The sequence below is a fragment of the Eleutherodactylus coqui genome, chromosome 1, assembly GCF_035609145.1.
Source record: "Eleutherodactylus coqui strain aEleCoq1 chromosome 1, aEleCoq1.hap1, whole genome shotgun sequence".
Taxonomy (NCBI): Eukaryota; Metazoa; Chordata; class Amphibia; order Anura; family Eleutherodactylidae; genus Eleutherodactylus; species Eleutherodactylus coqui.
This window is the reverse complement of record NC_089837.1, coordinates 393,000,202-393,012,676: the sequence shown is the minus strand read 5'-3', so window position 1 is coordinate 393,012,676 and position 12,475 is coordinate 393,000,202.

Below are 12,475 nucleotides of genomic sequence, written 5' to 3'. Positions count from 1 at the left end.
ACGCCAGCCCAAGTAGGGTACTTATCGGCTGGAGCACTAATGCAGCACTTGCCAAAGTTTAACGGTAAAAATATGGGGTTGCAGGACTGGACCGAAAGGGTACAAAGTATAGTTAAATTGAGTAATTTGATACCTGCGCTGCGTGCAGAGATAGCATTGGGAGCCCTGGAAGGCGACGCTAGACGGACCGTGATGGTACGGCCCGAGTCAGAAAGAGATACTTTGGAGAAAATATTCTCCCTGCTGGAGGGGGCACAGGGAGGGCGAACCAGGGTAGCGCAGTTGCGCAGCAGCTTCTTCAACCGGTCCCAGCGAGAGGGTGAAACGTTGATACAATACTCTAACACCCTACAGGAAGTGTTGAATGAAGTGCAACGACGGGATTCAGGGGCCATGGGAGCTTTCAAGGAAGTGGACCGGCTACTACGAGACCAATTTATTCTAGGACTATCCAATAGATTTTTACAGGATAAACTGCAAGAGATGACCCGGGCAGATGCTGACCTGACATTTTATAACGTTTACCGGGCTGCTGTAGAGAGAGAAGAAGAGCCCACGGCTGTGAGTGTGCAGGCAGTGAGTAGCACCCAAGTGACAGGGGCCCGGGGAGGTCTTGAAGACTCCGAGTCCTTGAAGGATGTGGTCCAGGCCCTACGAGCAGAAATGAGAGAACTCCGCCTGGAAGTGTCCCAGATGAAGGCGGACTCATCCAGGGCCCCGGGATTGACCCCATCGTCCTGCCCACCTCCACAGAGAGTGTTCCGGGGGCGAGGATCCATTAATCCAGACCCATCCGGGGTGCGGGGATCAAGGGGACCTCTTTGCTGGAGCTGCCGACGGTATGGCCATATCGCTCGAGAGTGCCACCAACAGACGGAACCTGAGCTGGCTTTAAACTTCCGACTGCCGCAGTAACAGGGCATCCTGCGGCAGTTCCCTCAGAGCTAAGCCCACTACGCAATGAACGCGATCTCTATGCTAGCAGTCCCATTATGGAAGCTGAGCTGGAGGGCCAAAAGGTACACTGCCTAGTGGATACCGGATCGGAATGCACCCTGATGCCGTTGGAGTTTTTCGAGAGACACTTCGGGCATATGATGGAACCGGAAGATGGAAGTGTTATCCGGTTGACAGCTGCCAATAATGGTGCAATGGATGTACAAGGGATCGTCTGGATGCGAATCTGGCTGTTTGGGCAGGACATTGGCAAAAAGGGGATCGTGCTGGTAGATCATCCGTCCCGAAAGGGACTCGATGTAACGCTGGGCATGAACGTGCTGAGAGACCTCGATCATCACCTCTATGCCAAGGAAGGGCCTAAATACTGGCAGCGGACCACCACGCACCGGCCAACTCAAAAGGTCCTACAGCAGATGGTGAGGAGCTGCAGTTTACAGAAGAGCCTCATGTCAGGGTGTCCTATTGGGCATGTGAGAGTACCGCTGAGAGCTCCAGTGAAGATTCCACCACGCCAGGAGAAAATTTTGATGCTTCCAGTGGGAGCTGGGCGGCCACTGAATGGACTGGAGGTCCTGATCGAACCTGCTCCACGGGGAGAACTGCAGAACCGCCCACTGGTAGCCCGAGCACTCGTCACCGTGAAAGATGGGTGCGTGCCTATACGCTGCCTCAATGTCTGGGACAGTGAGTCGATCGTTCCTGGGAATACCCTGCTGGCTGAAGTTCATGTGCCCGAGGGCGGTGTCATTCACCGGAGGAGCTTCACGCTACAGCCAGATGGGAGGTCAGCTTGGACCTTTGCTGTGAAGGTCCAGCAAGAACAGGCCCCAACAGCTGAGTGGAACGGTCGAGTGATCATGTCTCTGATGGGAGTGGACCCCCGCTCTCTGACCCCGGGGCAACAAAAGCTTCTGGAAGACACGCTATGGGAATACCAGGAAGCGTTCTCAAGGCATGATGAAGACTTCGGGTGTGCCACCGCTATCGAGCATGAAATCCCTACCCGCGACGCTGCGCCAGTTCGAGAACGGTACAGGCAAATCCCACCCAAGATGTATCAAGAGGTGAAAAATATGGTGGCCAGAATGCTGGAAAACCAGGTGATACAGGAAAGTAAAAGCCCGTGGGCTGCTCCTGTGGTCCTGGTGCGAAAGAAAGATGGAAGTCTTTGGTTCTGTGTAGATTATCGGAAATTGAATGCCCGAACCATCCAGGATGCTTATCCTCTACCACGGATCGAAGAGTCACTATCCTCCTTGGGTCGAGCCAAGTACTTTTCCACGCTCGACCTGGCTAGTGGATATTGGCAAGTGCCAGTAGCTGAAAAAGACAAGGCAAAGACAGCCTTTATCTTGCCCATGGGACTATATGAGTTCAATAGGATGCCGTTCGGACTGACCAACGCTCCAGGGACGTTTCAGCGGTTGATGGAGCACTGTCTGGGTGACCTAAACTTTGAATCAGTATTGATATATCTGGATGACATTGTGGTGTTTGGGACTTCATTCGAAGATCATCTTAAAAAACTGCGGCAGGTCCTGGGACGACTACAAGATCATGGTCTGAAAATCAAGCCCAAAAAGTGTCAACTGCTTCAACAGCGCATAGAGTTCCTGGGACATGTAGTCACTCCAGAAGGGGTACAACCGGCCCCTAGCAAGGTGGAGGCCGTGCAAAAGTGGCCCCAGCCAAGAACCCTACGGGAAGTACAAGCGTTTCTAGGCCTGGCCGGTTATTACAGGAGATTTATACCCAAGTTCTCTCATCTGGCCGGTCCACTAAACGAGCTGCTGAGAGGCACAACTGGAGGGCCCAGGAATCGCCCCATTGAGTGGGGGCCACGACAGCAAGAAGCCTTCGAGGCATTGAAAAGAACTCTGACCAGCGCCCCAATCCTGGCCTATGCACAGTTTGATAGCCCGTTCTTGCTGTACACGGATGGAAGTTTACATGGTCTTGGAGCTGTGTTATCTCAAGTTCAAGACGGGCGTGAGAGGGTCATTGCCTATGGCAGTAGGTCGTTAAGGGAGTCGGAGCGCAACCCTGACAACTATAGCTCCTTTAGGTTGGAGCTTTTGGCGCTGGTCTGGGCCATGACTGAGAAGTTTGCAGAGTATCTGACGGGTGCAGAAGTGACTGTGATGACGGACAATAACCCGCTAGCGCACTTGGAGAACGCTAAGCTAGGCGCCCTTGAGCAGCGATGGATGGCCCGCCTTTCCAAGTATCGATACCGCATCCAGTTCCAGTCAGGGAGGGAGAACGGCAACGCCGATGCCCTCTCCCGAGTTCCAGTGGGGTCGCCGACCAAGAGGGGAGAAGAGGATTTAGAAGACACTGAAATTCCACACCTCGGCAGAGTACCACCATTCCAGAATTTGACACATTCAAGTGGGGTGGCTTCAGGGATGCCGATGGTGTTGGGGAAGACGTTGGGAGATTGGGACCGAGTCCAAAGTAGCTGCTCGGACCTATGGAAAGTGAGAGAGTGGGTCCGAACTAAGGTTTGGCCTCGCCCGGACGAGCGGGCCAGTCTGACGCAGGAAGGTCAGAAGTTGCTGAGACAATGGGATAAGCTGAGTATTAACCAGGGGCTCCTGTGCCGGACCATATACGTACAGTCAGAGCTGCAGCACCGGCAACAGGTTGTCATCCCTATGTCACTGGGACCAGCTGCCGCTCAAGAAGCCCATGAGAGGGGGGCTCATTTCGGGAGCGCGAAGACGTACCAATGGCTCCAGCGCTTCGTATATTGCCCGGATTTGGGAGAAATGGTGACCGAGGCATGTCTGAAATGTCGGTCCTGCGGGCTGAGTAAAAGCCCCGAGCAACGGGCCCCTGTGCAAACTATCCGCACTTCCGCCCCCCTGGAAATCTTATTGATTGATTATGTACAGATCGGGTACTCTACCTCAGGACGCCCCTACTGTTTGGTCATGACGGACCACTTTACAAAATATGCAGTGGCCGTGCCCACCAGAGATCAGACGGCTGAATCGGCTGCTGAGGCAGTCTGTAAACACTTTATACAAGTGTTTGGGTGTCCGCGGAGAATTCATTCAGATCAGGGGGCATGTTTCCAGGGTGCTTTGATGAGGGAGCTGTATCAGCTCTATGGTATCGAACGTTCCCGCACGACTCCGTACCATCCACAAGGGAATGGGGCGTGTGAGCGGTTCAACCGCACCTTGATACAGATGCTGCGGACTCTAGAGGAAAGTCAAAAAGCCCAGTGGCCAGAGTACTTACCTGAGCTGATGTGGGCCTACAACAATAGGGTTCACAATACCACTGGTTACTCTCCACACATGCTTATGTTTGGGAGAGCAGGCCAGGAGATCGAGGATCTTCACATGCCGGATCCGAGACAGCCTCCGCCGAGAAGCACCACCGCCTGGGTGCAAGATCATCGTCGCCGACTGAGAGCAATACATAAGGTTGTGGGTGAGCGCCTGAGACAAGTGGTGCACCCCAACCCGGGGCCAGTGCAGATGGACGAGTATGCTCCAGGTGATCGTGTGATAGTCAGAGCCAAGAGGCAAACCGGAAAATTGGATGGGCGGTGGGAGGCGGTTCCATACATAGTGAAGCAGAAGGTAGATCCTGATATCCCCGTGTATGAGGTTGAGCCCGAGGGGAATGGGGGACCCTCAAGGAACCTCCACCGTAACATGTTGAGACACTGTCACTTTCAGCAACCTGCGGCTGATAAGGAGATGCTTATCCCTACCCCTAGTATTGGGGAACCCCTGGTAGATGATGAATGGTGGGTAGTTCCTGTCCCGGCCATGTCGGAGTCCCCGGTCGTGACAAGCTCGCTACCCAGGGAGAGAGATGCCCAGCCAGCAGAACCACATCCACCGAGTGTGCCAACTGTCCCTGGTCCTATGACTCTACGCAGGACAGCCAGGTCCACCGCTGGTGTACCCCCACAGCGCTACGCGCAGGATGAGTTTGAGTGGGGGAGGTTGCCGGGGACGGCAACATCTAGTGGGGTGGCATGTAAGATGGTGAAACAGTCCTCCTGCTGGGAATGTCCGTTTCTGTTGTAACTGTCATTTTGTTTTTTGACCGCAAGAGGTCACTGTGCTCTGGACTGGGACAGAGAAAAAAGAAGTGCATCATGACCATAGAGAGGAAAGCGGTTAGATGCGTGTGAGCGAGATGAGATGAGCTGGTGAGGACTGCAGCTAGCGAGACAGACACTGCGATCCACCGGAAAAAATACCCCAACGAGGACCGGAGCTTCTGTGAGGGGAGCTGCATTAGAGACTGTTCCAGAGCTTGTCAGACTACCATCTTAACGGAGAAGATGGTCATTACAGACCGGGCTCAGAAGTAGCGGCGTCAGTGAGTTCATATGGTTCTTGGATGAAATCCTATTCCTGCGTTCCGGACAAAGTCTAAAGGTACCCACCAGACCCGGGTCAGCCAGAGAACTAAGGCCTCTGGTGTAACCGTGCACGCACCGCCAATCTGACTGAGACTAATAACAAGGCCGGCAGTTAGCTAGTTTAGTTAGGCATACTGATGGCCGCCAGCCGCACTGCTGGGGACTGAGCTGTCCGACATAGTCCTAACACACAGAGAACTCTATACTCGTAGAGCTGTCTAAGGATATCTACAAGTCACACGTTACGCAACTGTACTTTGCCTTGACTTGTGAGCTATATATATTGTTATATCTGTTGAGTGGTGTTGTGTAAGGGGAGAATACGGGTGTGTTGATAAGATTGTAAGCTCTTGTGCTGTGCCGCCGGTGCTTCCCTAGCATCCTCACTAATTGTTCCTACTTCCAGGGTGATAGAAGGTAATAGCGGCTGGTTAGAGACGGCCTGCGGCTAGGCAAAAGCTTGGAGGATATTGAAGGCGCACATTATAGAGCACAGCGCTGCATGGCACAAGAGTCTCAGCTTCCCCGCTGAGTGTATGTAACTTTCTGGGGGAGTTCGGGTTGGTTAAGGGTTCTGCCAAATTAAGTAAAATCTCATTGCTACGGATTGGTTTTGAGTCGCATCTTTTGTTCAGGACTTCGCTGTATTCTGGAAAGCCCACCCCGGTCGGCGGCTTACAATGGCACTCTTTTATTAGGCTGGTTTTACACGACTGGATTGATCACGGATCAATCAAAAGCATTGGATTACACAATTCTGCTCACATTAGCGGGTCGGAATTACATAATCCACTTGCAGAACGCAGCATGTTCTATTTTACCTCAGATATATGCGACATAGAGCACATTGTACTCTATGGTCGCGGATATACCGGCAGCCCATACACAACTACATGTGAGCAATGGGGCCTGGAATTTATTCAGTTGTGCCCTGAAAGCAGAAGGGTCTTCCCTCCATTGCAGGCCTAGCCATGTGTCCATTAAGCAGATTAGGGCCACAATGGGTATGTTTCTGAACACAGGACAAACGGGGGGATCCATTTTAGGGTGAAAGTCTTCATTCCTATGTGTGCTGTACAAAAAAACTTTTAAAATGACATAATTGCCACAAAAAAAAAAGAAAATCGTAATTTTTTCTTTCTGCTTTGCTTAGATTCATTCAAAAACTGTGAGGTCAAAATACACACCACAGCCCTAAATGAATTCGTTAAGGGTTGTATTAGTGTTCAAAATGGGGTCATTTGTGGGGGTTCTCTGTCGTTTTGACCACTCAACGGCTCTACAAGTGGGCAATGGGGACTAAATCACCTTCATGCAAAATGTCTGTTCTGAAAGCCACCTGCTGCTCCTTTCAGTTTGAGCCCCATTATGCATAAGGACATAATATTAGGGCCACAATGGGTATGTTTTGTGAACACAGGACAAACAGGGGGATCCATTTTGGGGTGCAAATCCTCATTTTCATGCACTATAGAAAAAAACTGTCTTTAAAATGACATATTTGCAAAAATATAAAATTTTATTTTTTCTTTTCTAAATTGCATTGACTCCTGAAAAAAGGTGCGGTCAAAATACTCCTGACCTCCCTCAGTGAATATAGTAAGGGGTGTATTTTTTTAAATGGGGTCATCTATAATTCTGACACCTAGCGTACAAATTTTACGTATAGAATCTAATTCTCTCACTTCCTGGTGTCATAGAAACTTGAAATTTGGCACGGGCATTGATTATGCCATAAATAGAAAAAGTTGATGGGTCCCAACTCAATTATTCAATTCTATGCGCAAAAGAATTAGCGTCCAAATTTTACGTACAGAATCTAATTCTCTCACTTCCCGGTGTAATTTGGCGCGAGCATTGATTATGTCATAAATAGGAAAAGCTAATGGGTACCAACTCGATTATTCAATTCTATGCGCAAAAGAATTAGCGTCCAAATTTTACGTACGGAATCTAATTCTCTCACTTCCTGATGTCATTTTATATAAAGGAAACGTTGCATGGTTGCCTCCCCGTGGTATTTCCTGGGTAACGCAGAGAACTATGCAAAATGGTGAAGATATGTTTTTCCTCAGTATCTCTAAAGTAACCACGACTTCATAAGATTTTCCGTGTGAACACCAGATAAACACCAGTACCAAATTAACTCGGGCGGAGCCGGGTATATCAGCTAGTAATTATATATACAGCTGATATGTTATATATCGCCTATATATAGTGTGACATGGAGCATGCTGGTATGACCTGGGTATCTCCTGTATATAATTATACATTCAGCTGGTATAAGTTTTACATCTCCTGTATATAGTGATATGGAGCATGCTGGTATAACCTGGATATCTCATGTATATAATTATATGTACAGGTGGTATAAGTTATACATCTCCTGTATATAGTGATATGCAGCATGCTGGTATAACCTGGGTATCTCCTGTATATAATTATATGTACAGCTGGTATGTTATACATCTCCTGTATATAGTGATATGGAGCATGCTGGTATAACCTGGGTATCTCATGTATATAATTATATGTACTGTTGGTATGTTATACATCTCCTGTATATAGTGATATGGAGCATGCTGGTATAACCTGGGTATCTCATGTATATAATTATATGTACTGTTGGTATGTTATACATCTCCTGTATATAGTGATATGGACCATGCCGGTATAACCAGGGTATCTCATGTATATAATTATATGTACAGCTGGTATGTTATACATCTCCTGTATATAGTGATATGGAGCATGCTGGTATAACCTGGGTATCTGCTGTATATAATTATATGTACTGTTGGTATAAGTTATACATCTTCTGTATATAGTGATATGGACCATGCTGGTATTACCTGGGTATCTCCTGTATATAATTATATGTACAGCTGGTATGTTATACATTCCCTGTATATAGTGATATGGAGCATGCCGGTGTAACCTGGGTATCTCCTGTATATTATTATATGTACTGTTGGTATAAGTTATACATCTTCTGTATATAGTGATATGGACCATGCCGGTATAACCTGGGTAGATCTTGTATATGATTATATTTCAATGGCTTTGCTTCTGCTATCGGGATTCCCGCTTGTTATTAAGATCAGACTTGCCCTATAAAACATACATGGGAGAAAGATGGGGCAGATCCTGTCTTTCCTTGCGTATATTATCACGCGAGAATCACGCTAATGAAAACGAAACTATTGAAGTTAGTGGTTTCATTTCGTTACATTTTGTGTAATTTCCACGGCTACAAGCTTTGCTGGCCTCACGTTGTGTTTAAGCCCTATGAGCCTGGGTTCACACAGGGCAGATTTGCCGCGGCAAATCCGCCCGCGGCCGCTAATCTTGGGGTAAGCCAGCCATGTGGACGAGATTTCTCAGAAATCTCGTCCACACGGGACGGCTAATCCGCTGCGGTAAGTCAGGCTGAAACCACGGTTTCAAAAGATGCAGCATGTCTGCTTATTGTTTACTTCCTTCGCGGCCGCGCTCTCCTCTATGGGAGCGCCGGCCACAACGGAAAAGCGAGCGGATGGGCCACTTCAAAGCCGCCGCGGGTTTCTCCGCGGCAGAAATCTCGCGGTTTTTGCTGTGGCCAAACCGCGGGATTTCCGGCGGGAATACGCCCCGTGTGAACCCAGCCTAAGGGCGGTTTCACAGTTGGGTTGAAGATTTGGCACAAAATACTGGAAGAGCCGCCTGCGCCTTATATTCCAGCGAAGACCGGGCAGCTGAGCGGGAAGCCAACGGGCCCATTATAGACAATGGATCTGCTAGGTTCTCTCATAAGCCGTTCAACCATGGGGATTCCTCTGTCCCGCTCCCTAAAGCAGGAGCTCCACCACCCTGACAGTCATCTACTTCTCGGCCAACCCACAACCTGACTGCACTTCCCCAAATCAGCCACTTGTCGGAGTCACATTTCTCTTCTCATTAGTGGGGGATATCTGCTAATTAACCGTCTCCGGGCTTCGGCTCCGTTTTCTATGCCCGTTTGCACTCTCCGTCAGTCACGCGGACACTACAGGATGTCACACCGCATCCAGGGAGGCCCGCTCCGTCAGCCGCAGCTTCCCGCCCCGCGGTCACAAGGCAGCCGGGGGCGGAGCCTCGTGAGGCATTCCACACCGCTAATGATTAACAGCACAGGGCTTGTGGGAGAGCGAATCAGAGCAGTGGGCGGGACTTAGGACAGAAGTGTTACTGCCGGGAGCGCGGAGGACTCGTGTGCAGGCGAGTACTGGATAGCGGTGGTTATAGGGCGCAGCGCCGGTGTGCGGGCAGTACCAGCTGTAGCTGCTGTGCTTTCCCGCTCTGGAGACTTGCAGCCGGCCCCCGGCTATAGCTTACCTCTGTGATAGAACTTCGTACTACTTAGTAGAGTGGGAGCCCGTTAGTCGCGGCCGTTATACTCTCCCCGCATCACTGCACATAGACTGCAGGCTTCGCCATGAAGGTACCTGCAGGCGCCTGGGCTTGGTGCAAAAGTTCAGGCAAAACCTTGTTAAAGGGACCCTGTTATGTCCCCACAGCACCGTAAACTAAGTTCTAGTAGCGGACGTGACCGGGAGCCGCCATCCAGCTGTGTCCCCTCTGGAGGGCGCACAAAAATGTAACTTGTCCCATGTATGTGCTCTCCCACAGACTTGCAGTGCAGCCCCCTGTCTGATGCTCAGCAGGCACCGTATTGATGGGGAGATTTGTTATTTTCAGTTTCGCATCCATCCCACAGTACTAACTAGAGGCTATACCATTTCTGCCTGCTGGGAGGGTTACCAGTTTAATTACTTTCTATAGCCCCCTAAAATAAGCTGCAGACCATAAGTATATGTCAGGAGGATGAGCTGTGATCTCCTCTATTATAAGGCCGATTTCGCTTGAGCATAAGCATGATTGTGCACACTTTAGTGCAACTTTTTTGCACTATAAGGCTGCATTCCCACGAACGTATATCGGCTCAGTTTTCACGCCGATCCGATATACATCGTCCTCATGTGCAGGGGGGGGGGGGGAGGATGGAAGAGCCAGGAGCAGGAACTGAGCTCCTGCCCCCTCTCTGCCTCTCTCCGCCCCTCTGCACTATTTGTAATGGGGGTGGGGCTAATTCTCAGAACTTAGCCCCATCCCGCCTCCTTTCATTGCAAATAGTGCAGAGGGGCGGAGAGGAGGCAGAGAGGGGGCAGGAGCTCAGTTCCTGCTCCTGGCTCTTCCATCCTCCCCCCCCCCCCTGCACATGAGGACGATGTATATCAGCTGGGCATGAAAACCGAGCCGATATACGTTCGTGGGAATGCACCCTAAGTGAGCTTTTTTGGGGAGTGTATCAGCATATTGTACTGCAAGCAGATCTGAGCTGCTCAGCATTGAGATCACATGACCATCTGACGGGAAAGAAGCCAGGAGTTTCATACAGAAATAACTAACCAAAGTAACAATAGCTGACTTGTATATGCTGGGGATAGCTACATAATGAATGAATTATAAATCCCCGGGGCGGCCCTTTAATGAATTTGCTTTAAGACAATAATTAAATAGTCACATATCTGTTTGGACAGCAATATCTGGACTTGACTAGTGAGGGGCTGCGATGGGACCCTTGTGGATTACATAACACTTGCAGGCAAATGGGACTTTTACCCCAAAACAGACCTGGAAGCGAACAGTCAGAAGACTCCTCTTACGGTCTGTGAGCGCTTTATGTATTTTACTGATTGTTGTGCCGCCTCTCATATGGTAAAGCCTTACATTTAAGGACAAATAACTAGAGAACTACTTTCCCTTATAGATCCACAATACAGACCCCCTGTGGCTCTATACTGTGGCCCCGTAGACCCTGCTTGTGCCATATGGTAGCTTGAGCTGCTGTACCTCCCTCCGCTGTCTGCGCAGTGCCTGATCCTAACCTAGCCACCCATCGTTGCCTCCTTGAGGTGTTTTTTGTAATTAGTCAGGTAATATACTCTATACAGATGGCAGCAGCTTTGTGGTTGCCCAGCAGGAGGGTGTTTGAGAAAGGTATTGACATCTTGCCCCTTCTCTTATGAGCCAATTACATTAGTTTATTGGTGCATGTCCATGGGCGGACTTTTGCTGCGGAATCCGGAGCGGGTGCCTGCCTCTGGGTTCCGCTGTAAATACCTTCCATAGCAAGCTATGGAAAGGTGATTTTTATTTATTTATTTTTTTGCTCCATTTTCCTGCAGTATCCACACTCATAGCTTCTATTGAAATCAATGTAAGCCGTCCAGACTGCAATTGACATTGCAGACAAGCCGTGGGAAAAGCAGGAGTTTAAACCCCCCCCCCCCCCAAAAAAAAAACCTGCAGTGTGCATGTCCGACGGTGAGCCGTGCTGCCCATCCGCAGTACAAATAAATCTAACCGAAAGCAGGTACGCATGGACGCCACTGCTGCCAGTGCCAGATTCCGCTGCGGATTTCTGCTTGCGCAATCCGACCCGCCCGTGTGCATGCAGCCTATGGCATCATAGCAGCTGAAGATTGGGGGCATGTCCTATATATATATTGGCATAGCATAAGGAAAAAATTTTGCGTGGCATGCTATGTGGGCACCACTTTCTGCTCCCCACTTCACAATAGAAACCAGTGCCAGATCCGTCACATGAAGGACACTATGTGATTATTAGTTAGCTTGGCTTCACATCTGCACTTGGCATTTCGGAATCCCCAGTGCCGGACGGACCCCATTGACTATAATATGGGCCATCCGCTTTCTGCCCAGCTGCCCATTTTCTTCCAGCATTTTGACGGAACCTATGACTGGAGGTTCCGAAGCAGATGTGAAGCCAGCTTAAGAGAAACAAAGTAATCGTGTAGACATGATACCGTCTAATGGCGAACAAAGAAATGTTACAGCAAGCTTTGGTTTCTTCATCAGGCTCATAATAGGAAATATCTGAAGGAGCATCTTTACACATGAATGAACAGTAACAGCGCTGCCCCTCCCCCGATGGTGACATACAACGGGTCCATCAAGATCCCACTGTGGTGGCCGTAGCATTGGCCGGAAGAACAGGACAGCATGTTGTGCTATTCTTGCTGTCGTATCTGCCAAAGCTGTTAATGGGGGCTCCGACAGCTGCCTTGGGGTGCTCGGTGG